This window comes from Dermacentor andersoni, chromosome 3, assembly GCF_023375885.2.
Source record: "Dermacentor andersoni chromosome 3, qqDerAnde1_hic_scaffold, whole genome shotgun sequence".
Classification (NCBI taxonomy): domain Eukaryota; kingdom Metazoa; phylum Arthropoda; class Arachnida; order Ixodida; family Ixodidae; genus Dermacentor; species Dermacentor andersoni.
Genome location: NC_092816.1, coordinates 238,832,178 through 238,857,660, shown reverse-complemented (window position 1 = coordinate 238,857,660; position 25,483 = coordinate 238,832,178). Strand labels below are relative to the sequence as shown.

Below are 25,483 nucleotides of genomic sequence, written 5' to 3'. Positions count from 1 at the left end.
GCTCCGTCGTCTTGGTCGAAGTACCCAGCACCTCCACCACAACACTGTTACGGTTAATGTTAAACCGGCTTTATTTAAGGGACGAGATTGGTGGTGAAGTCAAGATGGCGTCCAGATGCTGCACCAGCTAACGTCTTCTTTCTCTTCTACTCGCCCGGCTCATGCCGTAGCAATATGATTGTTTGACACAACATACTGTTACCGATTAAGGAGAAAATGATCAAGGCATGCAAACAGGTTAGGATCAAGATTATGTTTACTAACTTTAAATAGGAGCAAATTATGACACACTTTGTCGAACGACTTGGCAAAATCAAAGAAAACAAAATCTGTGACTAAACTTTTGTCGATGTCGAATAAGATGAAGGCTGTGAGTAAAAGAAAGAAATTGAGTTTCACAAGAGAAGTTTTTTCGGTAACCAAGTTGTGCTTTTGTGGAAAATGAATTATTGTCTAAGTGCTTTGCTGAATGTGAGTACAAAATATGTTCAAGAACTTTGCAAGGAATACTGGTGAGGGAAATGAGGCGGTAGTTGAGGGGCGAATGTTTTCTACCGGACTTGTGAAGTGGGGCCACCTTCGCGACCGTCCAATCTGCATGTAGCTGGTGGGTATCTAAGCATTGCTGAAAAATTTTTTGAAAGAAGAACAGATGACAAACAATAGTATTTTTCAGAAATATCGCGTTAACCAAATCGGTAGCGGGACTTGACAACTTCAGATCTTTAATTACATTTTCGACCCCAAGAAGTTCAATGGTAATGAAGTCCATAGGTCGGTAATTTATACACTCAATAGTTGGAAGCACAGCGTCATGCGACAAAGCTGTTACAAAACTCAGAATTAAGAATATCGGGACATACATCGTCAGGTACCGGTGAATCATTGGAATCAAGCAGCATGACCGAATTATTTTAGGAAGGGTTAATAACACGCCAAAACTTTTTAGGGTCATTCGCAAGCATTGTGGGCAAAGTGTGTACTTGGAATGCCTTTTTGGCAAGTTTTATAGCCTCTGTGTAAGTACTGTTCGCCTCCTTATAAGCGTCCCATTTCGATGCCAGTGAACTTTTATTCGCTATTCGATACAGTCGTTTTTTTCGGATGGACAGCGTTTTTAACTTGGAGTTGAACCAGGGTTTCTTAAAATTGCAGGATATTGCACTTCACGGAATGAACTTGTCGGTGGGTTCATTTATTCTATGCTTAAGAACGGTCCAGTTCTCATCAACCGTGCGATCAAATTGACTTAGGGAAGGATCAAGAAAATTAGTTTAATATTATTAGCGTCAAAGTTTTCCCCGCCATAGTGGTAAATAATTTTTTTCAACAATTGCTTTTATCACCGGAAATAATATTGCCGCGACACCATCTGCGCCCAACCGCGTTCACGAAAAAGACGACGACCTCGTCTGTGCAAGCCAGGCGCTAGAGAAGAAGAAGCCTGGACTGAGCGCTTGCCCCAACTCTCTCGAATAAATACCGCTCTCCTTTCTTGTCTCCAGTGAGCCGTGACACTGGTGGAGGTGCTGGGTATCGCATCATCACCTAATGATAGGGACGACTCCTGCGAGTAGCCCTGCGTCCAGCCCTTCAAGACATCATCCGCGCGTCGAGACACCTGTGCACCGCGCAAGCCGCCGCCTGCAAGGTCTGTGCCCGGAATTCGGCCTCGTCCAAGGAACTTTGCCAGCGACCTCACCGACTCAGGAAATGGCGCTTGCAAGTCCAACACAGGTGACCATTCAAAACAATCTAGTGCCCACTAGCTTGCACGGTGACACGTATGAAGACGCCGAAGTCTGGCTGGACCAGTACGAACGCGTAGCTAAGGTCAATCAGTGGCGTCCGGACCAGAAGCTTTCCAATGTGTACTTCGCTCTTGAAGGTAGTGGAAGGACGTGGTTCCAAAACCGCGAGGCACATTTGACAACGTGGGGCGAATTTCGCCGTCGGCTACTTGACACCTTCGGAAGCACTGATCGCCGCGATAAAGCACAACGCCTTCTCGAGTTGCGCATTCAGAAGCCCAACGAAAGTGTTTCGATGTTTGCCGAGGACATGTCTCGTTTGTTTCGCCGCGCGGATCCCAACATGCCTGATTCGAAAAAGCTGAGCCATGTTATGCGCGGCGTCAAAGAACAGCTATTCGCTGGTCTTGTGCGCAACCCGCCTACAACAGTAGCAGAGTTCATTAAGGAAGCCACAGCAATCGAGCGGGCGCTGAGCAGCGTTGCCGGCAACACGAACGCCTGAATAACGATGCGCCTGCAGGAGCCGCAGTACTGACAGTGACAGACGAGACTTCGCTGCGTGAACTAAGAGGCATTGTGCGCGAGGAGATTGCGAAGCAAACTGCGACACCGAAGGAGTTCACTGTTGCTTCGGTCGCTGAAGTTGTCCGCCAAGAAATCCGGCAAGCATTTGCATCACCTGAGCCACTCCCTGAACCTTGTCCCGAGCCACGCTTCGAGCCGAGCGCATACAGCTACACTCCAAAACTTTTAACACCCTTAAGGGTGTAAATGACTTGTCCCATGGGTGATACCCTTTTTGGGTGTATTGCTACACCCCAAGCAGAGGGGTGCAAATTAACACCCCACAAAAGAAGGGGTGTTAATATGACGTCACCTTGCCTATGGGTGTAAAACAAACACCCTTTCTATATGGGGTGTAACACAGACACCACCCTTTCAATATGGGTGTAGCATGGACAACACCCTTCCAAAAGGGTGTTATCCCTGCAAGTATTTTAGCGTTCACGACAGCCATGTAGTTAATGGGCAGACTAGCTGTTGTGAATGCTGCCTAGCCTTAGCTATGGTACTACCTTGTTCAGTATGAGCCAGAATCTGTGAGGCGTCGTCATATTGCACTTCTGGTCCGTCATGATGTAGCATAACGTGCGACCCTTTCAGGCAAAAAAATTAAATTTCATGATCGCAGCAATGCACACATCCTATGCTTTTCGTAATCTTCCTCTGCAGTGATAGTACACTCCCGGAAGGATGCAGAGCGCAATAACAACGCGCGCTGCACTAAGGACACAAGATCTCCCGCACCTTGGTGCACCAGTACTTATCACTCCGTGGAAACAGCACACAGCCAAAAGCATGGTTGCATGCATTTCAGAAATAATTAAAAATTTCCACTTTTGTTGGTCAAAAATTTTCGCAACACCAGCTCGACCAGGAGGGAAAGACACCACAGCTCGTTGTTGTAGCTCATTTTGAATGCAATAGAGCGCAAGCAATGCATGGATTGGCGACGGTAACAAGTGCAGTACTACAGAAGCATACGTTTGCCTGTGAAGCAGTTTTTTGCTGTTTTAAGCACACATTTTATACCTCTATTCATCAAAGTTGTCATTTATCTCCACGGGATGCTTCTACTAGTACTTTCACATATATGACTTAAAGGTAGCACTGAAAGCCAAAGAACAAAGTGCAACAAAGCGCTTCCACTTCGAATATTGTTTCAGCATTTACGAACAAAACAGCATGTGTAGCTGTGCATGCTGTTCAATATGTAAGCATGCACTATTTCCTGAAATATATGTGTGCTCCATTTACTGCCAGTGACCTGCTTATACCCAATAATTTAGTTTATTTTTCACCATCTGCTTGCACTGAATATCCCACAGGCATTGTATATTAAGCTACCAGAATAACAATCAGCTAGTCTAAGGTTACCTAATTGAACAAAATCATTGAAAAATTTGTGACGAAATGTCAGAAGTATTTATTATTTCATTAAAGAGAAATGATTACATAATAATGTTTGCACATTTTAATAGTAAAAAGGGTGATAAGGAGTAAAACCATACCAATACAAAGACATCAGCACCGAATAATGGCACAGGCTTGCTCAATTAAATTTTAAGCAGAACAGTTTTTTTAAATAACCTCACTACGAACTATCACATGTTTTCAATCTAAAAGCACTGCATCTTATAATAAAGTACCAAAACAACCGGTCACATAAGTAAGAACAAGTGTGAGTGTGTCTATGTTAACACAAGGATAGAAAGTTGGGCGAGTTGGGTACAGTAACATGATCTTAGATTGTAGCGCGAAGTTACACGCACACAGACTAGAAGCAGTCCAGGATGAGCGCTAACTCTCAACTAAATTTTCGTTGAAACGAAGAACATACATATATAGGTGACTGCAAAAAACCGCAGCGTAAGAACATGACAAGGTATGAAGACATCACTTAAACATATCAGGAAGTAAGGAAGTAAAAAAAGGAAACAACAAAAAGACTACTTCAGATTAACACACTTGTTGCGAAGATACTGAAATTCGCATCCTAACAGAGACAAAGATGCATGGCTAATGTAAGTCTCTCCCAATCTTTTAATGTGGAATGCCTCTTTATTTGTTGTGAAAAACTTTGTTTCATATTGTGTGGACATGATTAATAATGGCAAACTTAAGAGCGGAGTAAACTAGTCATGTCCACACAATATGAAACAGTTTTTCACAACAAATAGGCTCGAGAAGGCTAGTTATCCTGCGCATTTATTATCACTAACCTGCGAAAAGCTTTTAAAATGGGTAAAAGGCAGGCTAAGAAACAAGAAAAGCAAAAGAAGGTTTGCTGTGGTGCCCTATGTACATAGATTATCCCATGGTTTATGGAACGTGGCCAATACATATGATGTGAATAAAGTTTTCTCGGCCCCGCAAGTTCTCTATCATGTGCCTATGATAAAGAGGAAACTTGAACAGGGTGGCAAAAGAGAAAAGATGATTGCGGCGTTAGACATGTGTCCCTTTTTGTGCCTTGAAACACTGGCATAGTTTATCAGATTCTTCTCAAGTGCGGGAAGACTTACATTGTACAGAGCGGCAGGTGCATTAATATTAGACTAAAAGAAAACAAACATTCACTTTACAACTCTAATGCTTCACATCTAGCATCACATTGTTTAAATTGCGGTTGTAAACCTTTGTTTGAAGACACAAAAATTCTTTCGAGACACAAATGTCAAACCACACGGGAAATAATCAAGGCATTCCACATTAAAAGATTAGGAGAGACTTGCGTTAGCCATGCATCTTTGTCTGTTAGAATGCGAATTTCAGTATCTTCACAACACGCGTGTTAATCTGAAGTAGTGTCTTTTTGTTGTTTCCTTTTTTGACTTCCCTACTTCCTGATATGTTTGACTGATGTCTTCATACCTTGTCATGTTCTTATGCTGCAGTTTTCTGCAATCACTTTAAATTGTCGCGGTACAACGCGGACAGAACACAGGAAGACGTTCTTCACGAACAACCGGACAATCTGTTCAAAAACAAACAGAGCAGAGACACGTCTTCTTCATCATCACCCAATCTCGCTCTGACCCACTAGACAGAGTCCGTTAGTGCTCCCATCGTCGTCGTCGTCTGCATAGAATACACGCGTCATTTGTCCCTCCCTACGAGAGCATCGTCCCGATGCTAGACAAGAAATGTCAGTTGCGGAAGTAAAGGCCGCTAGCATAGTTATTCGCTCACATACGGCTTCATGCGGACAACGTGCACAAGTTCAGGACGGTGGGTGCGGCGCCGCGTACAGTTCGGATTATCGGGAACGACCTCGTAGGTGACATCACTGAGTCGCCGCAATACCCGATATGGTCCGAAGTATCGCCTTAACAGTTTCTCGGAGACCTCGTTTCCGTACGGGTGTCCAAACCCATACTCTGTCGCCGACTTCATAGGTAACTATTCTACGGTGAAGATCGTAGCGGCTTGCGTCGTAGTCTTGCTGCTCGCAGATCCGCAAGCGCGCGAGCTGCCGAGCTTCTTCTGCGCGTTGCGTAAACACATCGGCGTCCGTATCAGCGTCGTCAAAGTCGTGTGGAAGCATCGCATCCAGCATCGTTCGTACTTCTCGTCCGTGAACAAGGGTGAACGGAGTCATGCGCGTCGTCTCTTGTTTCGCCGTGTTATATGCAAAGGTGATATACGGTAGGATGTCGTCCCAATTCTTATGTTCGACATCCACGTACATTGACAGCATGTCTTCAATGGTTTTGTTTATGCGCTCTGTTAACCCATTGGTTTGTGGATGGTAGGCGGTTGACTTTCGATGGGCCGTTCCACTTAGTAGCAAGACGTGATCTAAAAGTGCAGCCGTAAATGCGGTTCCTCGGTCTGTTATTACGACGGTTGGTGCGCCGTGTCGCAACACCACATGCTCAATGAAAAAGCGCGCTACCTCGGCTGCTGTGCTGCTCTGGATTGCCTTTGTTTCAGCGTAGCGTGTGAGATAGTCGGTCGCTACGATAACAAAACGATTCCCTGCAGTAGAAGTAGGAAGTGGGCCCAATATATCCATTCCGATTTGGTCAAATGGTCTTCGAGGAACCTGGACGGGTTGTAGGAGACCGGCTGGTTTCGAGGGAGGCGACTTGCGCCTCTGGCAGTCGAGACAAGTGCGAACGTGATGCTTCACGGTGGTGGTAAGTCTCGGCCAGTAGTACCTCTGCTGCACTCTGGCCAGCGTTCTCGTGTAGCCTAAGTGACCAGAAGTCACCTCGTTGTGACAGGTTTCAAGTACTTCCGTACGAAGAGCTGCAGGAATGACGAGCAGATAGGGGGACCCCGTCGAAGAAAAGTTTCGCTTGTAAAGTACTTTCGCCCGCAAGCAAAACGACAACAGTCCTCTTGTGAAAACTCTAGGCGGTTTCGCAGACCTGCCCTCTAAGTAATTGATGAGTTCAAGCAACTCAGGGTCGTCCCGTTGTTGTTGCGCGATGGTGGATGTGTCCAGAACACAAAGAAATGCTGAGTCTTCTTCTTTGGGCGGAGCAGGTGACTCTATCGGCGATCGAGACAAGGAGTCAGCATCCGTATGTCGTTTCCCCGACTTGTACGTGACAGTGATGTCAAACTCTTGCAGCCTTAGGCTCCAACGCGCCAGTCGTTCAGAAGGATCTTTAAGGTTTGTCAACCAACATAGTGAATGGTGGTCGCTGACAACTGTGAAGTGGCGGCCATACAAATATGGGCGAAATTTCATAACCGCCCATACCACGGCGAGGCATTCTTTCTCAGTTGTGGAGTAATTAGCCTCTGTACGTGAGAGTGTTCTACTTGCATAGGCAAGCACTCTTTCTGTGTCGTCTTGCCGCTGCACAAGAACAGCTCCCAAGCCAACATTGCTGGCATCAGTGTGAAGCAATGTTGGAGCGGTCTCATCAAAATGAGCAAGCACTGGAGGTGTCTGGAGACGTTGCCGCAAGTCGTTGAATGCACCTTGCTCTTCGTCGCCCCATACAAAAGCAACGTCGTCTCTCGTCAGGCGAGTTAACGGCGACGCAATGCGCGCAAAGTCTGCAATAAACCGCCGGTAATAGGCACAGAGGCCGAGGAAGCGCCTGACAGCCTTTTTATCGGATGGTACTGGAAACTGTGCGACGGCTGCAACTTTTTCGGGATCCGGCCGGACACCTGCGTGGCTGACGACGTGACCGAGAAACTGCAGTTCCGTGAAGCCAAAGTGGCACTTCTGCGGCTTGAGGGTGAGGCCGGCGGACCGTATGGACTGCAGAACCGCTTCAAGCCGTTCGAGGTGTTCTTCAAACGTTGCGGAGAACACGATGACGTCGTCGAGATACACTAAGCAGGTTTTCCACTTCAGACCGGAAAGTACAGTATCCATGAGGCGTTGGAACGTAGCAGGGGCAGAACACAAGCCGAAAGGCAAGACTTTAAATTCGTATAGGCCGTCTGGCGTCACGAAAGCAGTTTTTTCACGATCTCTCGGGTCTACTTCGATTTGCCAATATCCGCTTTTTAAGTCCATTGAAGAGAAGTAACGTGCCTGTTGAAGCCTGTCGAGTGAATCATCTATACGGGGAAGTGGGTATAGGTCTTTCTTTGTCACCTTATTTAGCTTTCGGTAGTCCACACAGAAACGCAAGCTGCCGTCTTTTTTCTTGACCAGAACTACAGGAGATGCCCAGGGACTCGTTGATGGTTGGATTACGTCATCTTCAAGCATTTTTGTCACTTGTTGTTGTATGGCTTCACGTTCTCTAGGAGCCACACGATATGGATTTTGGTGAATTGGTCTTGCCGTATCCTGTGTAATTATTCGGTGCTTTGTTAGAGGCGTCCGACCGACGCTGGACGTCGACGCAAAGCAGTCGTTGAACTTGGCCAATAGCGTAAGAAGGCGCTCTCGTTCGTGCTGCGACAAAGCAGTGTTAACGTCAAGTACAGGAGTTGGGTCTTGCGTAGGTGCTTCTTCGAGTAGTGAGCAGCAGCCACGAATATCCGCAACGGCGTCAAAATAAGCCACAGCCGTGCCCTTGGGAAGGCGCCGTCGCTCTGTGCTAAAATTTGTTAGCAACAGGTTTGTGCGCCCGTCGGTGACATTCACGATTCCTCGTGCGACCGAGATACCGTGAGTAAACAACAATGTGGTTATTTGGTCGGCAACTCCTTCGCAATGAAACGGTATGTCACATGCTACCGAAACAGGGGCACACGATCGAGGGGGGATGACGACGTCGTCTTCTGTTAGACGGAATGAGTTGTGTTGCGGCGAAAAGCAATTGACTAAACCGGAGCTCTCATAAAACGTCACCATGCGGTCCGGGATGTTAATTACGGCGCCATATTCTTTTAGGAAGTCCATTCCAATAATCAAATCTTTGCAGCATACAGGAAGGATGATGAATGCGGCCACAAAAGAAGAATCCCCGATGTTAACTCTAGCAGTACATCTTCCAGTAGGCATCAGTAAATGGCCGCCTGCCGTCCTTATGTGAGGTCCCGTCCATGGAGTCTTTACTTTCTTCAGGCGGAGGACGAGTTCCTGACTCATTATAGAGAAGTCAGCACCAGTGTCGACTAACGCTGTCACCGGCTGCCCATCCACGAAAACATCGATGTCGGCGCTCACAATTTCTTCAGTGTTTATCGGCTTCACGTCGTTCTGCAGCGAGAATGTTGGGGGCTTTTTAGTGTCTTGCGGCGGGCCTGCAACCTTGCCCCCAGAGGTCGCCGCCTTCAGTTTCCCCGACGGGGGCTGGGCGACCTTCGACCTCGGAGCTCCGCAAAAGTACGTCCACTAGATGAAGCCATCTGACGTGGAGGGGTTGGAGAGCGCGACCGACGGCCGAAATCGGACCGATCATTGGGCACGGATTCGTCATTCGGGTCATTCGGGTGCGCTATTGGGGGTCCCTGAAAAGCAGCGTCGTCGCGGCGTAGCATGGCGTCGTCATTTGCACGTCGACCATAGGACCACGGACGAAGAGGTCGAAATGATGTATCACGATGCCAGCAATGACGCGAAATATGGCCGGCGCCTCCACAGCGAAAACAGAGTGGGCGCCTATCGACAGTGCGCCATACGTCGGTTCTCCGAAGTTGCGGCCGTCCCGTAGCATCGTTTTGCGGCGGTGACCAAGACGCGGCGAACGACGGCTGGCGGTATGACTGAAGCGGCGTAACGGCTGCACGCTTCGAAGCCTCCTCTTGTGGCGGCGACCAAGGAGCGGCTGTTGGAGGTTGGTGGTACGGCGGTGTGGTTGCAACCGGTGGTGGACATCGGACAGCGGCGGCGTAACTCAGGGGTCGCTGGTGGTCTTGAAGATCGGTTACCGGGAACGCCTGCCGGATTTCGTCACGCACAACTTCGGCGATTGACGCGACGGGTCTATCAAGTGTCGGTGCCATGATCTTTTGAATCTCCTCTCTGATGAGCTCCCTGACCAACTCACGCAAGGAGTTCTGATACTCGGCAGTCACTGCGGCGGCATTGATTGTAGTGCTGGCGGACAGTCGATCGTATTGCCTGCATCTCTGATGAAGGGCCCGCTCAATAGCCGTAGCCTCTTTGATAAACTCAGCGACAGTGACTGGTGGATTGCGCACAAGCCCCGCGAACAACTGCTCTTTTACGCCTCGCATGAGGTAGCGCAACTTCCTATCTTCGGTCATGTTCGGGTCGGCTCTACGAAAGAGGCGGGCCATGTCCTCGGCGAACATTGTGACCGACTCATTAGGCTGTTGCACGCGCAGCTCCATCATTTGCTGGGCGCGGTCACGTCGGTCGGCACTCGCAAAAGTTTCCGTGATCCTCTGCCGAAAGTCATGCCAGCTCGTGAGGCTACCCTCGCGGTTCTCGAACCAAGTACGGCCACTGTCGTCAAGGGCGAAATAGACGTGGGAGAGCTTTTGCTGCTCAGTCCACTGATTAATCTGAGCGACGCGTTCATACTTGTCCAGCCAGTCTTCAATGTCTTCGAAGACTGCACCGCGATAGCGATCGGGAACCAGCGGATGCAGAACGGTTACCTGTTGTGGAGTGGGAAATTGACTGGTTTGGGGTGCTTGTGGTGGACTGGTTTCGGCCATTGCGAGGTGTGTGCAGCTCCTGGAGATAGGTGGTTGAAGAGCGGAGAACTCCGGGGCAAGGCCTAGCAGTCGACGGCTAAAGCGATGCACGGGTGTCGTAACTGGTGACAGTGCGTCCGGGCTAGATGAGCGACTCCCAGAAGGACTCCGACGCATCAGACGTGGTCAATACCCAGCACCTCCACCAGTGTCGCGGTACAACGCGGACAGAACACAGGAAGACGTTCTTCACGCACAACCGGACAATCTGTTCAAAAACAAACAGAGCAGAGACACGTCTTCTTCATCATCACCCAATCTCGCTCTGACCCACTAGACAGAGTCCGTTAGTGCTCCCATCGTCGTCGTCGTCTGCATAGAATACACGCGTCAATATATATATTGTACTGAAGGAACTGGGCAGTGGGCATGGTGCTAGTGAATGAGAAGAAGACGACGAGGTGTGCTTGCTTCCCCGTTTCGAGATAGCACCGACCTGTTTTAAGCCTACCGCTGCAACCTAGAGCTAGTGCTGCTAGGCGAACACCCCGTTGCATTTGGAGGTGCTCGGTATCTCTTCAACATCCTGGAACTCCGCAGTCGCACGCTACCACCAGCTGTTACAATGGATGAACCGGGACCGTCCCAGGCTGCTGCTGCTCCCGTGCCCCCGGCCATCGTCTGCTCTGGTGTTAGCCGCCAGCGCGATCCGGCTATATTCAGCGGCACAGACCACCACGACGTGGAAGGCTGGCTCGCCGAATATGACCGTGTAAGCGCCTATAATAAGTGGGACGACCGCGCCAAGCTCACAAATGTCATATTTTATTTGACTGACGTGGCCAACCTATGGTTCCGCAATCATGAAGCCGATTTTACCACCTGGTCGGCTTTCACGGCGACTTTGGCTGAGGTCTTCAGTCGTCCCGCAGTTCGCCGGCTTCGCGCTGAGTAGCGCTTGCGTGGTCGAGCTCAACGCCAGGACGAGACCTTCACCAGTTATATTGAAGACGTGCTCTCGCCCTGCAAGCGCGTCAACTCATCCATGGATGAAGCAGAGAAGATCAAGCACGTCATGAAAGGCATCGATGAGCATGCCTTTCAGATGCTCGTCGCGAAAAGTCCCCGGACTATTGCCGAGGTCATACAGCTTTGGCAGCAGTACGACGAGCTGCGCAAGCAACGTGCATCAACACGCGCTGCTCAGCAGGACACTGCGGATCTATCCCCGTTGGACTTCGGTCGCGACGCTGCCGACATCCCTGCTTTGATGCCGGAGATAAAGCAGTTCATCCGCCAGGAAGTCGCACGCCAACTTTCTCTGGCGAATAGCGCACCCGAGCCGTCGACAACCCTGGCTCCTTCGCTTCGTCACGTCATTCAGACGCAAGTTGCCGCGGCGCTGCCGTCTGCCCCTCCTCCGCAGCCTGCAGCTGGACCGCTAACGTACGCTGACGTTGTCGCGCGGCCTTACACTCCTCCGGCTCCCGATTCCTAACGGGCCACCGGCACCTTCCATGTACCGCCGCCACCTTCGCGTCCGATAGTCGTTCCTTACTCGGCTGCTGGAGCCCCTGTCGTCAATCCGTGGCGAACACCTGATAACCGGCCAATATGTTATTCATGCCATTTTCCGGGCCACGTAGCACGATTCTGCCGCCGTCGCAGCCCCCGTTTACCTGACAGTGGGGGTGCCTCAAGCTACAGGCCTGCTCGACTTCCGCGTCAGGACCAATCTAACCTTCCTCCGGACACCTCTTACAGTCGCCTCCCCTTCGATTCACGCCGGTCGCCTTCCCCACGTCGCCGATCCATTTCCCCGATGGTTCGCCGACCCAGCCCAGCCCGAGAGGAAAACTAGCAGTCGCAGTTCCAGAGGCAAGAACTGCGTTTCCGTCGAACATTTCAAGGCCTCATTCTGCGCCGGCGAACGAAATTGAACCGTCCGTAGACGGCATCACCGTACAAGCACATATCGACACCGGAGCCACCGTTTCTATTATTAGTGAGAAGCTCTGCCGCAATTTGAACAAAGTGACCATTCCCCTTACCTCTCTTTCTCTGCGTACGGCAACCTCGCATCGCATTCAGCCTTCAGCGTCGTGCACAGCCCCTGTTGTCATTCAAGGCGTTATGCATGTTATCGAATTTGTCGTTCTGCCTCGTTCCTCGCACGACGTTATTCTTGGTTGGAATTTCTTATCTGTCAATCAAGCTCTTATCGACTGCGCTCGTTGCGAACTTACGTTATGAGTGCCGTGTTTTGACCCTGACGACCATTATTCTCCTAAAGTTGTTGCCGCCTCTGGCATCGATATCGCACCTTTCTCCACCGCTCTGGTTCCTGTTATGTAGCTCTGCTGCGAACTCATATGTTCTGTTTACGCCGTCGACCACTTGTGCGCGCCGCCGGAACTTTCTGCTTCCGTTTGCTGTCGTCACTTTTTGCGAAGGTTCTGCTGCCCTTTACGTGTGCAATCCGTCCGGCAGCCCATCATCCCTACTCCGCGACGAGTGCCTGGGTACCGCTGAAGCTTTCGATAGCATTCTCCCGGCCACCATGTTTGGTGATACGGCATCACTTCCGATTTGTGCCGTAACTCCTCCCGCCGCGACCGATGTACCTGTAGACGTCTTCGCTCGTGCCGTCGACGCAGAACTCACACCTGCGCAGCACACTGAAATCATCAAGCTCCTCGAGCGTTTTCGTGCCTCATTTGACACTGGCCAACCATCCTTGGGCCGGGCGTCCGCAGTGGTTCACCGTATCGACACCGGCCAACAAACACCATTGCGCCAGCGTCCGTATCGTGTGTCAGCCGCTGAACGCCGTGTCATCGACCAGCACGTTGACGACATGTTGGAGCGTGGCATCATCCAGCCCTCTAACAGTCCCTGGGCATCTCCGGTTGTCCTTGTTAAAAAAAAAGACGGCTCCATTCGGTTCTGCGTGAACTATCACCGCCTTAACCGAATAACGCGCAAAGATGTCTATCCTCTGCCGCGCATCGACGATGCCTTGGCCAGTCTACAGGGAGCGGAATACTTTTCCTCGCTGGATCTACGCTCCGGTTATTGGCAAGTGCCAATGGCAGAGGCCGATCGCCAAAAGACAGCCTTTGTAACTCCTGATGGGCTATATGAATTCACCGTCATGCCGTTCGGCCTCTGCAACGCGCTTGCCACTTTCGAGCGAATGATGGATAGCATTCTTCGAGGGCTGAAGTGGAAAACATGCCTCTGTTATTTGGATGAAATTATGGTTTTTTCCACCGACTTTGCGACGCACCTCAGCCGCCTCGAGCAAGTCCTTGCGTGCCTCTCCACTGCAGGACTGCAACTAAATTTCAAGAAATGCCACTTCGGCGCTCGCACGCTTACTATTCTCGGTCATGTAGTTTCTAAAGACGGTATCCTCCCGGACCCCACGAAACTTAGCGCCGTAACCGAGTTCCCTAAACCAACCACCATGAAAGAGCCTCGCAGTTTCATCGGCTTGTGCTCATATTTCCGGCGCTTCATCCGTAACTTTGCCTCTATCATCGCCCCCTTGACGCAGCTTCTCACCGGCAGTTCTGACCTATCCGCCTGGTCCCCGGCATGCGACGACGCATTCCAAGAATTGCGACGCGTTCTCACCTCTCCTCCAGTACTGCGACACTTCGATCCCTCTGCACCAACTGAGATCCATACGGACGCTAGCGGTGTCGGGCTCGGCACTGTTCTTGCACAACGCAAGGATGGCTTCGAAGAGTACGTCGTCGCGTATGCCAGCCGCACCCTTACCAAAGCCGAGGCGAACTACTCGGTTACTGAAAAGGAATGTCTGGCCATCATTTGGGCAATCGGAAAATTTCGTCCTTATGTGTACGGGCGTCCATTTGACATCGTGACCGACCACCATGCCCTATGCTGGTTATCTTCATTAAAAGATCCAACTGGTCGGCTCGCCCGTTGGGCATTGCGCCTACAAGAGTACGACATCCGTGTTGTTTATCGCTCCGGCCGAAAACATTCAGACGCAGACGCTCTATCCCGGTCACCCCTGCCCTCCGGTCCTGTCCACTCGTCTATTTCTACATATGGAGCCTTCGCCCTCAACATTACCGACATGCCATCAGAGCAGCGCAAGGACCCATGGATCTCTTCGCTTATTTACTTCCTGTCTAGCCAGTCGCCAGCGCCAATTTCTCGGGCGCTCCGTCAAGCCGCGCACTTCATCATTCGGGATAACCTGCTGTACCGCCGCAACTACAATTCGAGCGGTCGCAAGTGGTTGCTTGTTATACCCTGACATCTGCGCCACGTTCCACGACGATCCCCAATGCGGCCACGCTGGTGTCTTAAAGACACACTCTCGCATCCAGCTTCGGTACTACTGGCGCGGTATGTACCGCTTCGTTCGCCAGTACGTCCGGTCCTGCCTCATATGCTAACCATGCAAGATACCACCTCAACATGCCATCGGCCCCTTGCAACCTTTACCATGCCCCGCGCGCGCGTTCGACCGTGTCGGCATTGACCTATACGGTCCGCTTCCCAACACTCCAAATGGCAACCGCTGGGTTATTGTCGCTATCGACCACCTCACGCGGTACTCCGAAACTTCAGCCCTAGCATCTGCCACAGCAAAAGACGTCGCCAGTTTTATCCTTCAAAATCTGATTTTACGCCATGGAGCACCTCGAGAATTACTGAGCGACCGCGGTCGCGTTTTCCTCTCTGACGGCATTTCAGCATTGCTAAAGGAGTGTCGCATCATTCACCGCATTACCACAGCATATCATCCTCAAACTAATGGGATGACAGAACGTTTCAACCGCACCCTTGGCGACATGTTGGCCATGTATGCTTCATCTGACCACTCGAATTCGGATCGCATTCTGCCTTCAGTCACCTACGCTTATAATACCGCCACTCAAAGCACCACTGGGTTCTCCCCTTTCTTTCTCCTTTACGGACACGAACCTTCATGCACTATGGACACGATTCTGCCTTACCGACCAGATGCTTCGGAGTGCACGACTGTTTCTAGAGCGGCTGCTTACGCCGAAGAATGTCGCCAGCTCGCTCGTTCGTTGACATCCCAGGACCAGTGGCGCCAAAAGCATCGCCATGATTCATCTACTGCGGCTATGTGCTTTGCTCCTGGCTCGCTGGTCTGGTTGTGGGTGCCCTCTACTCCTCCAGGCCTTTCCTCTAAGCTGCTTTCCAAGTACCACGGTCCTTATCGGGTACTGAAAAAAACACCCGCGGTCAACTACCTCATCGAGCCAACGGAAGCGCCTTCCGACCAGCGTCGTCGCGGCCAGGAAATTGTGCACGTCTCCCGGCTCAACAGTGCCATGACCCATCTGTGTTTTCCTGCCCTTAGGTCGCCAGGATGGCTACTCTTTCGGTGGGGAGTGACTGTACTGAAGGCACTGGGCAGTGGGCATGGTGCTAGTGAATGAGAAGAAGATGACGAGGTGTGCTTGCTTCCCCGTTTCAAGATAGCACCGACCTGTTTTAAGCCTACCGCTGCAACCTAGAGCTAGTGCTGCTAGGCGAACACCCCCGTTGCAATATATATATATATATATATATATATATATATATATATTTATGTATATATGTGTGTGTTCTTTGTTTTAATAAAAATTTAGTTGAGAGTTAGCGCTCGTCCTGTCTGCTTGTAGTCTGTGTCCGTGTCACTTCGCGCAATAATGCAAGAGCATGTGTGAACAAAACATGGCTAGTAATAACTAGTGAGCACTGCAGAAAAGTTGAACATGAAAACTAGTAATAGTAAAGACATATACTTGCATAGCCAATATATAATAGTATAGACAAGATTTTGCAGCTGAACTGCAAAATATTGCAAATATCACAAAGACAGCATAAAAACTGGGCAGGACAGAGCACTGACTGTTAGTTATAGTTGCAATATGCACACCAAATGTAGACATAAAAAGTCAAAACTAAACTGCCGGAAATGGTCATCTCTCCAAGAGACCACTGAGGAACAAAAGGTATACGTTTTATACTGATTACTGATCTAATTAAACTTGACACATGACGCCTTGTGCGTAATAAATGCCCTGTTCTCATTACATATGCATGATTACCAGCCTTGGTGAAAGAATGACTTGCACTAATGTTTTGAACACCGGTAAAAATGCTGCTTGTTCTCAACTTTCTGTTCCGACAGCACACTTGTGGGCAGTTGTGAACGTAGTTGCCTATAGGGCTCAAACACCATGTTTTGGCTGCGCAGGTACTGTCTACCGAACACCTGGTTCAAGATAGCTTGCATCTCGGAATGTGCAGCCACACTGGTGGCACAGCATTATTTTTTCAACATGCCAGTTGATAAAGCCTCAGGAGCTGCAATCACCTGCGATTGCTCGTAAAGGTGCCATAAGGTCAGGCAGCAAACACAGATACCACGTAGCAAAACTTTCAGAGTGCGTTGTGTGAGTCGAGGTGTGTAATTTGTGCTTTAGTTTGGCAGCACTGCCACATTCACAACTATTCATTGCAGCTCCTAAATTTCAACATCAACAAAATTAGGACAGTTCCTTCAGTATGGTGGCAGATGCTCAGCTGCAGGCTTTCTAGAACCATGCATTATCTTCAGACAGTGCCAGTACAGCCCGTAGCACATCTTTCAGGCACTCCAGACAAGTACACCGATTACACTGTACACCGAGGATCTGGTGTCCATTTACCTATAGAGGAAAGGTAGCCCCTACAACACGTTTTGTGACAGGCATGCTGGGCACTTTGTCCCCTGAAATGCAAGTGCCATTTGGTACTTCAGTGCCTGTAGTGTCCTTTACATCTAAATGAATATTGAAGACATAGTAGTAACATGAAGACGACAAACAAAAGCCATCAGCCATCAACTGTGTGGCAAATCTGGGTGCAAGCTATTCTCTTACCAAGTATACCTGTAGGCATTGTGACCAATGTTCTCCCAAGATGTATGAGGCATTATCATTGCAGAGTTGTAAGGACATGACAATCCTAGGATGATTATGTTCTTGAGGCTTTTTTCCCCACTTTCCATCTTTTGAAACGTGTGTACTGTAGTCATGAAAACAAAAATGCTACAACTGGCGTGTGATAAGTTTTGCGTCTTATTTCCTAGCAGCTCATTGAAACGAGCCACGATGACAAATTCAAATGCTGTTACCTCATCAGACATACAAATTTCTTAAACACTCACAAACAAAACCAGATAGGCATTAGAGTGAGCATCACTTAAATACATCACACTGATTTAAAGTTATTGCACCACGTTGTGCCAGGTAAAAATGTTAAGATTCTACGGCCAACCATGAAAATTAAATAAAAGAATCATTAAGCTTTCTTAAACGGGTACAGGAGCTTTACAGCTGGCCGTCTTCGTGATGGACACGCAGATAGATGAGCAGCCATTCCACTGAGACGAGAATGTTGAGGACTTCGCATGGAAGTCTGCGAGACACTGCAGAGTAGTTCTTGGTCCCGTGAAGGAGGTTGCTTGCATACACGTCTGGGCCACCATACTGAATGCATGGTGTTACCGGAACCTTTTCCCCCTGCATTGTGGTAAAAAAGAGGTGAGGCATGCAGACAGGACACGAGAGTAGAGAAGTGAACACGAACGCGAAAAACATGAAAAATTTCATTAAATTGTTTTAATAGATAAAATTTTTATACAATGTGTCATTCATTATGAGGGTTTATAACCGCAACATATTTCGTATATAAGCAGGTAGAATTATCAGCTTGGTCAGTTTGTACAAGCTCGTTTGAGGCAAGAAATCGAGTTTCACAAACACAACCTCAACATTCTTGATTGAAAAAGGAACACCTCAGATGACATGCAGTCCTCTAAGTGGGAATTGCACAGTTCACGAAAAACAAATTAAAACTCACACACCAATCCTGAAAAAGGAATAAGCACCTGCTACTGCAAAAAGCTAATTAATTGATAGGTTTTAGTAGCACAAGGTCATCTTTGGCCAAAGAGCACCAAGTCTATATTGCAAAAGATAAACTTAGCGCATCTTTACAAAGCAAATATATAAAGATGACTAATGCCTCTCTGCGCTACAGTTGCTTTGCTCTAGCGTGAAGTCATTTTAATGCATGCACACGTACATACACACGCTACACCCAAGTGTAACAGCTGCAGAATTAAAATTGGGCAGCAACGAAGTCGCAACCTTTAACCCTTGATCCCAAGCTGTACTAGTGACTGCAGGTAGTACCAATATCGCCAATGACGAGTCGCACTCTTTCTGCCCGATGTTATGCTGCTCTTATTGTCAAAGATGAGTTACAGTCGGCATTGAGGGAAAGCTGCCCTCAAGAGCAGCTCTTATTTTTGTGTTATTTCTAACCAGAGACCAATGAAGTAACATATTTTTAGAATGAGAATGACACCGAAAAATTGAGTACGTAAAAAATTTGGGAAATTTGGTACATTTTTCCGGAATTAACTTAGGGGTCAACGGTTAAAGCGGCAATCCAGAAACTAGAACAAGTTTTCACATGTTTGCTACCAGTGAATGCTAGAAAATATGTTGGCATTCTGTAGTTTTGTCCAACAATGCAAAATGGATTCTTAATAACTGAGGAAATAAATGGAAAAGTATCATGAAGTGTATTTCGTGAATGTAATGCAGAATCACTCAACTTCTGTTACTATATAATCTCCACTTGATTAACCTGCACTTCCTGAACTAGTTCAGGAGGTGCTGCATTTCAATACTCATTCCACCAGTTCAACGTGGCAGCAACTGCACGTTGTGATTTGATTTACTTAGTGCAGGCTTTGTACAGGGCGAGTTCACAGCATTCCCTGCACTTGGACGAAAGGTAGTGCATGTTTACGCAGCAGGTGTGGTGCCGCTTCTGCAAGAGTGAGGTGCAGAAATCAGTTTCATACAATAATTACTAGAGGGAACTCTGACATTAGTGTCTACAGGAGATCAAACAAGAACGGCTGTACCAGCATGGAAATTATGCGAAGTACATGGATTTGCCTAAACTTCGTCTGTTTGGCTTCAAACGACTTTGTGACTTTGTAAACTAGTCATTTTAAACAATATACTGTGTAATAAATAAATAAACATTAAAATCGTCCGACGACAGGACTCAAACACAGGAACTCTAGAACAGAAGTCTGATATTGAAACATTAGGCCACGGAGGCATGTAACGACAAGCGAGTGCAACGCCCTGATGAATTTATCGCGGGCATACCAGTGCCTTGAGACACTTGGCGCCTTTCGAGTTGGCCACCTGGACAAGCTCAATCGTTGCAATTAATAGCAATTGTGCGTGTTGGCGCCGTCTTCTGCACTTCGAAGAGTATAGACTGCGCTGAAATTTACGACAATAAGATTTATATAGCGTATAATATACGAAGCCACACGAACGTCTGAATTCACAAGCACGAATATCAGACAAATCCATGTGCTTCCCATCATTCCCATAGTGGTACGACTGGAGCGACAGAGTTTCCTCTAGTAATTATTGTAAGAAACTCTATGGCAGAAATAACCGAAGTGCCTGGCATTTTGTTCTGGAGTAATAAACAAAGTTTTGCTGTCCTATAAATCTTACTGGTCATTAATTCCAAGTTTTAGTGCAGTCACATGTCTAGTAGGCAATTGTGGTATTTTGCATAAACATTGCAAAGCCAACTGTGATGAATGTTCACTCTGGTAAATTGTTTATGATCGAGTAGCATAGACTACTGAAGCAATCTCTGGAAGGCAAGTGAAGTAATTTTCTTATTAGCAGCCTTTAAACAGCATTCGAGCATACGACACATGCACCTCAGATATGCAGATGATATTTCCTTGACTTAGCAAAAAGCGATGCTTCATGTTCCACGAGGCTACTTCAATCAAAGCAGTATTGGTGCTCTCTAAAAAACAACACCAATGCAGATGATCCAAATATTTTTCAGGGGCAACAGTTTTACCTGAAATCATGCTAGATTAGTTTTTTTTTAAACACATGATCAGACCATGTTAGAAGTGCTTCTTAAAATCCTCCTATTTATTAGACTAGTCATATATCTGTACACAAAGGCTACTAATTAGGTCCCATGCTATATCATCATCTTAACAAAAACTTCACGTAGTAATACACATGCTGTGATAAGATTTGAGACCACATTGAGATGCTGAACAAAGTGAACTCATTATTTTTAAAATAAAGCTCCTGTTCTTCCAAACGAGAGGAAAGGATACTGAGGGTCAAAATTTTTCTGAATCACAGCTGGAAGATGCCAGGGAAGGCACGTGGAAACTTATTTGTAATTTTCTATTTAAATGTAGAAATGATAAAGGGAAATGAAAATGGTAAAAAAAAACAGGCATGGGGGAGACCGAACCTACAGCATTTGCATTAGGCATGCGATGCACTAACCACTGTGCCACCAAGGCAGCATTCAGCCGTCCACAATGGCCCCTCTGATTGTCGACGCTCGAACACGGCCGTAGTACCACAGTGGTTAGTATATCACATGCGTAATGTGAAGGTTATGGGTCCATTCCTCACCCACAGGTGGATATATTTTAATCCACTTTCATTTACCTAGACTATCATTTCTATACTTCATATAAAAAACTTAAAACATGTTCCTGTATGCTTTCCTTGGCCTCATTATCTGCTGGCTTCTTCCAGTTCTGTTACTTCCGACACTTATGCATATTCTAATCTGGTAAGTAAACAGCTTTTGCGTGATGCTGGAATGCAATATAAAACATTATTGCAGGACCGTGTTATGTAGAATGCCTTGCATTGCCCAGGCAAGGTGTAATAATGTCAATCTGAAAAAAAAAAAAAAGATTCCACTCTAGGCAGAAATGCTGTGTACTGCTGTGTGCAACAGGGTTTAACGAAAACAATTTGTTCAGAAATAAAGCCAACAAACAACGAGGAAATATGAAAACTAGATGAAAATTTGTGCAGTTGCATGTTAAAAATTTAGCACAGCAACAGATGAAGACATAATGAAGGAAACGCGAGGATGGTTTATTTTGGACACACGAGGCAATATACTTGAAAGATGCATATGAGCTTACACGTGGAGAAATATTGTTTATGTAGCAGCTAAACTACGAACAGGCCTAGAACACACTGATACAAGGTGTCGAGCATGTAAATCTTATCATGCCCTTAAGTCAAAGAAACATGGCCGTTTCGCATGATTCGCTACACATGGCTGGCTCACACGACTTAGCCACTGCTATATATGCCTTGTAATTACCAGGTGGTCTGTCTGACATGTGCAAGCTTTAAATATGTACAAGTGCCACGTAGCTGGACAGCACCAAGGTAATGTCATTTGCCATTGTTTTGAGGAAGTGAAACCAATTAATGTATTTTTCCTAATTAGGTAATTAGTTATTAACGATTATTTAACTGCTCAAATAATATATTCAAAGCAAAAGTGTCAGTGCGAAAATTGTAGAGCATCCTGAAAAATTCCCAATCCAGCTTTCTACTGCTCAATAGGTGCAACAAGTTTTTTTTTTCAAGCTTGAAAGAAGCCAGTGAATACATGCAAGAAGTGCCGTGCAACTAACCACTCGTGCACCTGAACACCATTTGGCTCCTCCTTTCACGCTTGAAAAAAATTTTGAAAAGAATATTTTAGAAATTGATTAATTATTATTGATTATGTTTTAGGCAAAATGCATGAAATAGTGTGACTGCCACCTCCATTTTCGGCGACATGAATTGACTCCATTTTCATGTCCAAATCCAGCTATACATGGTGCGTGTTTTGAGCTGGTTCTGTAATTTAGGCTGGTTTTGACTAATTGAAGCTTCGCACCCTAATAACGGAGTCAGCCTAAAAAGAAATTGGTACATAAATGGTCGCTGTCAGTACTCCATACTCCTTTAACTTAGTGCAAAGTGCTTGTGAGCCATGAAGTTCGTAGTTCTAAGCAGTATTTCTCATTTTGACCTGGTGTTATAGCAAACTTACTATGATGCCATGCTGCTCAGTCATACTGGTCCTAGCTTCTATGTAGGCCATGGCAGCTGCCCTCCAATCGGGGTAAAATGCAATAACGCTTATGCACTTACATTCAGGTGTACATTAAAGAAGGCCAGGTTCCCAAAACTTCAGGTTGTGACTTTGGAATGTAAAAGCCCATAATTTAATTTTAAAATCTAAAGGTGCTTTATTAGGAGCAGGGGCATCATTTTGAGCTTTTACTGCACTGCCATGGCACCAAGAAGCTCCGAGTAAGTAAAAACAATTTCTTAGACAACGCACATATCTTGCAAACATTTACAAACACTTCTCTGTAGGCACCTCTGTTGCTGTTATATTTCGATCCGTATGCCAAGGCGGGTTATGATGTTAGAACATGTTTCAAACTTCTTTCTTTTACCGCTTTAAAGTTATTGGTTATATTGCATCTCATTGTGTGTCGAACGCACATTTCAGTGTATCAATTTCTTCAGAAAGTGCACCCCTCTTTATTTATTTGTGCATGCAAAAAGGGTTCAGAAGAACTGCTTTCTGAAGATCTGTATAACAAGCAAAAAACAATTCTATGTAGGCTGCACAAAGAGAAAGGATGGGTTTGTAAATATGTTATTTAGTTCTTAAAAAAAGAGGCAGCTGTCAGTATTCTGTTCCAAAGTAAAAATTGCCCCTACCTGGCTCTGTTTCATTTTCCGATGTTGATGGTCCATTCGGGGGCACTCAACTGATAGGCTGCACTTTGGCCATGTCGGGTGTGCTGTCACCAGGCCCAAGGTCGATCGACATCCTCACCAAAAGTCGAGTCCAAACGCTATAAAAGGAACATCTCATCATTTTGCTATCAGTTTTGTCATCTTGCGTGTTTCACACACGGCCGTAAGTGAAATATTTCGTCACTTGGATACTGAAAAAAATTCAAGCATTTTCTGGCAGCCAAGCTGAATACACATAAATGGAGAACATTAAAGAGCAAATGCCGTTGTCACATTAGATTGATCAAGTACAGCAGAAATGGAAATAAATCAGTCATACTGTGTCTGTTGGCTTTGAATGCAAGAAACGTAAAAACAGGAACTTGCAGCCACGCCACTTTGAATTTCCCGCGTTTGCTACACCTCACAACAAGTTTGGCATCGTCCGGTACTCGGGGATAGTAATCGCTTAAAATCAAGATGAACGAGCGTCGGCATAAATTAACAGGATACTTAACCGGGCAATATTGGCGCATAAAACAACTGACGTAGCGAAGCAACTGTCAATTACCCGATGACGCATCTGCGGGTGATGCGGTTTGGGCGAACAATTCAAAAAGGAATGAGAGTTTCACTTGTTTCACGCCTACTAAGCTAAGACAGAATTTGAGTTTCTTACTAAACTATACTGGATATTTACGCTCCGAATAAAACGCTGGAAATTTTGTTACGTCACATTGCATACGCATGAAAGTGAGGAAATTGCTTTTATTGTATTCTGCCCAGACGGCATGCAGCAGCTACCACCCTCATGCAACAAAAGCATGAAAGTGGTACTCGCGGCACGGAAAACTAACATATACAGCGCCAACGTTACGCCCCTTAGAGTTGGAACTAAGCACGATCAAGCCAGTTAGTTTTCTAGCTTTCATAACGCCACGAACACGACCAAACATCGAGCGAAACAACTGTCTGCTCTCGAATATTATTACCGCTTCCATTTATATACCTATCACTGCCACAAGCAAAAGTCAATGAGCTAGCTGTCCACAAGCCGCAGATTAGACTGACAGCAACATATTACGGTAACGTAAAACAATTTCCAAGCTGACTTAGCAGCCGCGGTGTGCTCTAAGTGCCACAGTTCTCGTTTGCCGCTCGAAATTCACACCATGATGACGGGCACTGCATCTTTCACATGAAATATTGCACGCTTTGCTCCGGAGCTCAATAGGAGGGCGAAACGCATTTGCACGTACCTGAAATCCGCATGCCGGAAACCCGTCGACGCTTCCGAGAACGGGGCACACAGCCATACACCCGTACGGCGGCTTGACTTGGACGTGCGGCACTTCTATCAAATATTTCACATGCGACATGTTTCACACCGATTGCGCGAACATGAGAAAATGCCGCAGGTCGCAATGCGACGCCGTGCACCCGTGCATCTACCGATGAGCTGCGTGCGCGGACTTGCAGAAACACAAAACTATGACAAAACGGCCGGCGCGAAAGGATGGCGGCACTCGTTGCGGAGACGAAGCGGACAATGAAGCGCGAATGAATGTTGCCAACTGTTGGTTCCGCGTTATGCCGGCGGTGGTGGCTTTAGTGGCGTGTGTTGCGGCTGTCTAATTTTTTATTTCTTTTCCCCAAACAGTATAGCTAAGATCACTTCTTTGTGTGAATATTTAACTGTGTCGTTTGGCATTATCTTTTTGTCTTCTTATGCTATTAAGCGGCCAATTGTGGCCTCCCAGGTTCGCGTGCGCCAGCTTCGCGCGCAAATCTCAGAGGCCATAAGACTACGCGTGAGGAAATGACGTCCTCGTCGTTGTTAACGTTTCATCATCGTTTCTTCAACTGAGATGGAGGGGTAGTGTCCCTTTTCCCGGGGTTGGGAGGGGGCGATCAAGACGGCATCGCTCAGCGGGGGGCGGGGGAGTAGGTTGGTGTTGGTTGTTATCGCTAAACTCGCGAGCCCTGGGATTTTTTCTATAACGTAAGCATTTCTATACTTACTCAACAAGAAAAACCATCCGTCCGTCAGTCCGTACCGCACGATATCTTTCACAATAGAACCCGCAGCAGCGAGTGAATTCACCTTCGCGCTAGCTCTCGCTTTAATGCGACCGAAGCGGCGAGAACACTGCGCTCACGAAGCTTTCAGCTCATGCCGCACTATGCGCTTTCCGCAGATCACTTTCAAGATAAGTGTACACGCGTCTGTTTTCAAAGCGAAGTAAACGGTGATAACTCAGCGCGTGAAGTTTTCAGCAGTGGGCACACTCTGTCCGCAATGCAGTTCGCTTTCAAGATACGGTTCGCGCGGCCGTGCCACAAGCAGCCGCCGCCGGAGAACGGTTGATAATGGTTCGACGCGGATGAGAAGTGCTAAAGAGCGATAACGGCTCAAAACGAACGTAACGTCACCAGCGCACCTGGCCCCGCCAC

At 47.3% G+C, this 25,483-nt stretch overlaps 1 protein-coding gene and 1 long non-coding RNA gene across 2 annotated transcripts in view; both read right to left on the bottom strand.

The window, feature by feature from the left end:
- Positions 1-25,483, bottom strand: part of LOC126535993 (testis-specific serine/threonine-protein kinase 6-like) — a 204,537-nt gene that overhangs the window by 45,453 nt on the left and 133,601 nt on the right. The gene's annotated exons all lie outside the window — the stretch shown is intronic.
- LOC129385671 (uncharacterized) lies at positions 17,209-24,509 on the bottom strand. Its single transcript, XR_008613157.2, has 3 exons — positions 24,289-24,509; positions 23,012-23,148; positions 17,209-17,911 (listed from the first exon to the last, which is right to left on the bottom strand). It is a non-coding gene; the product is annotated as an uncharacterized lncRNA (long non-coding RNA).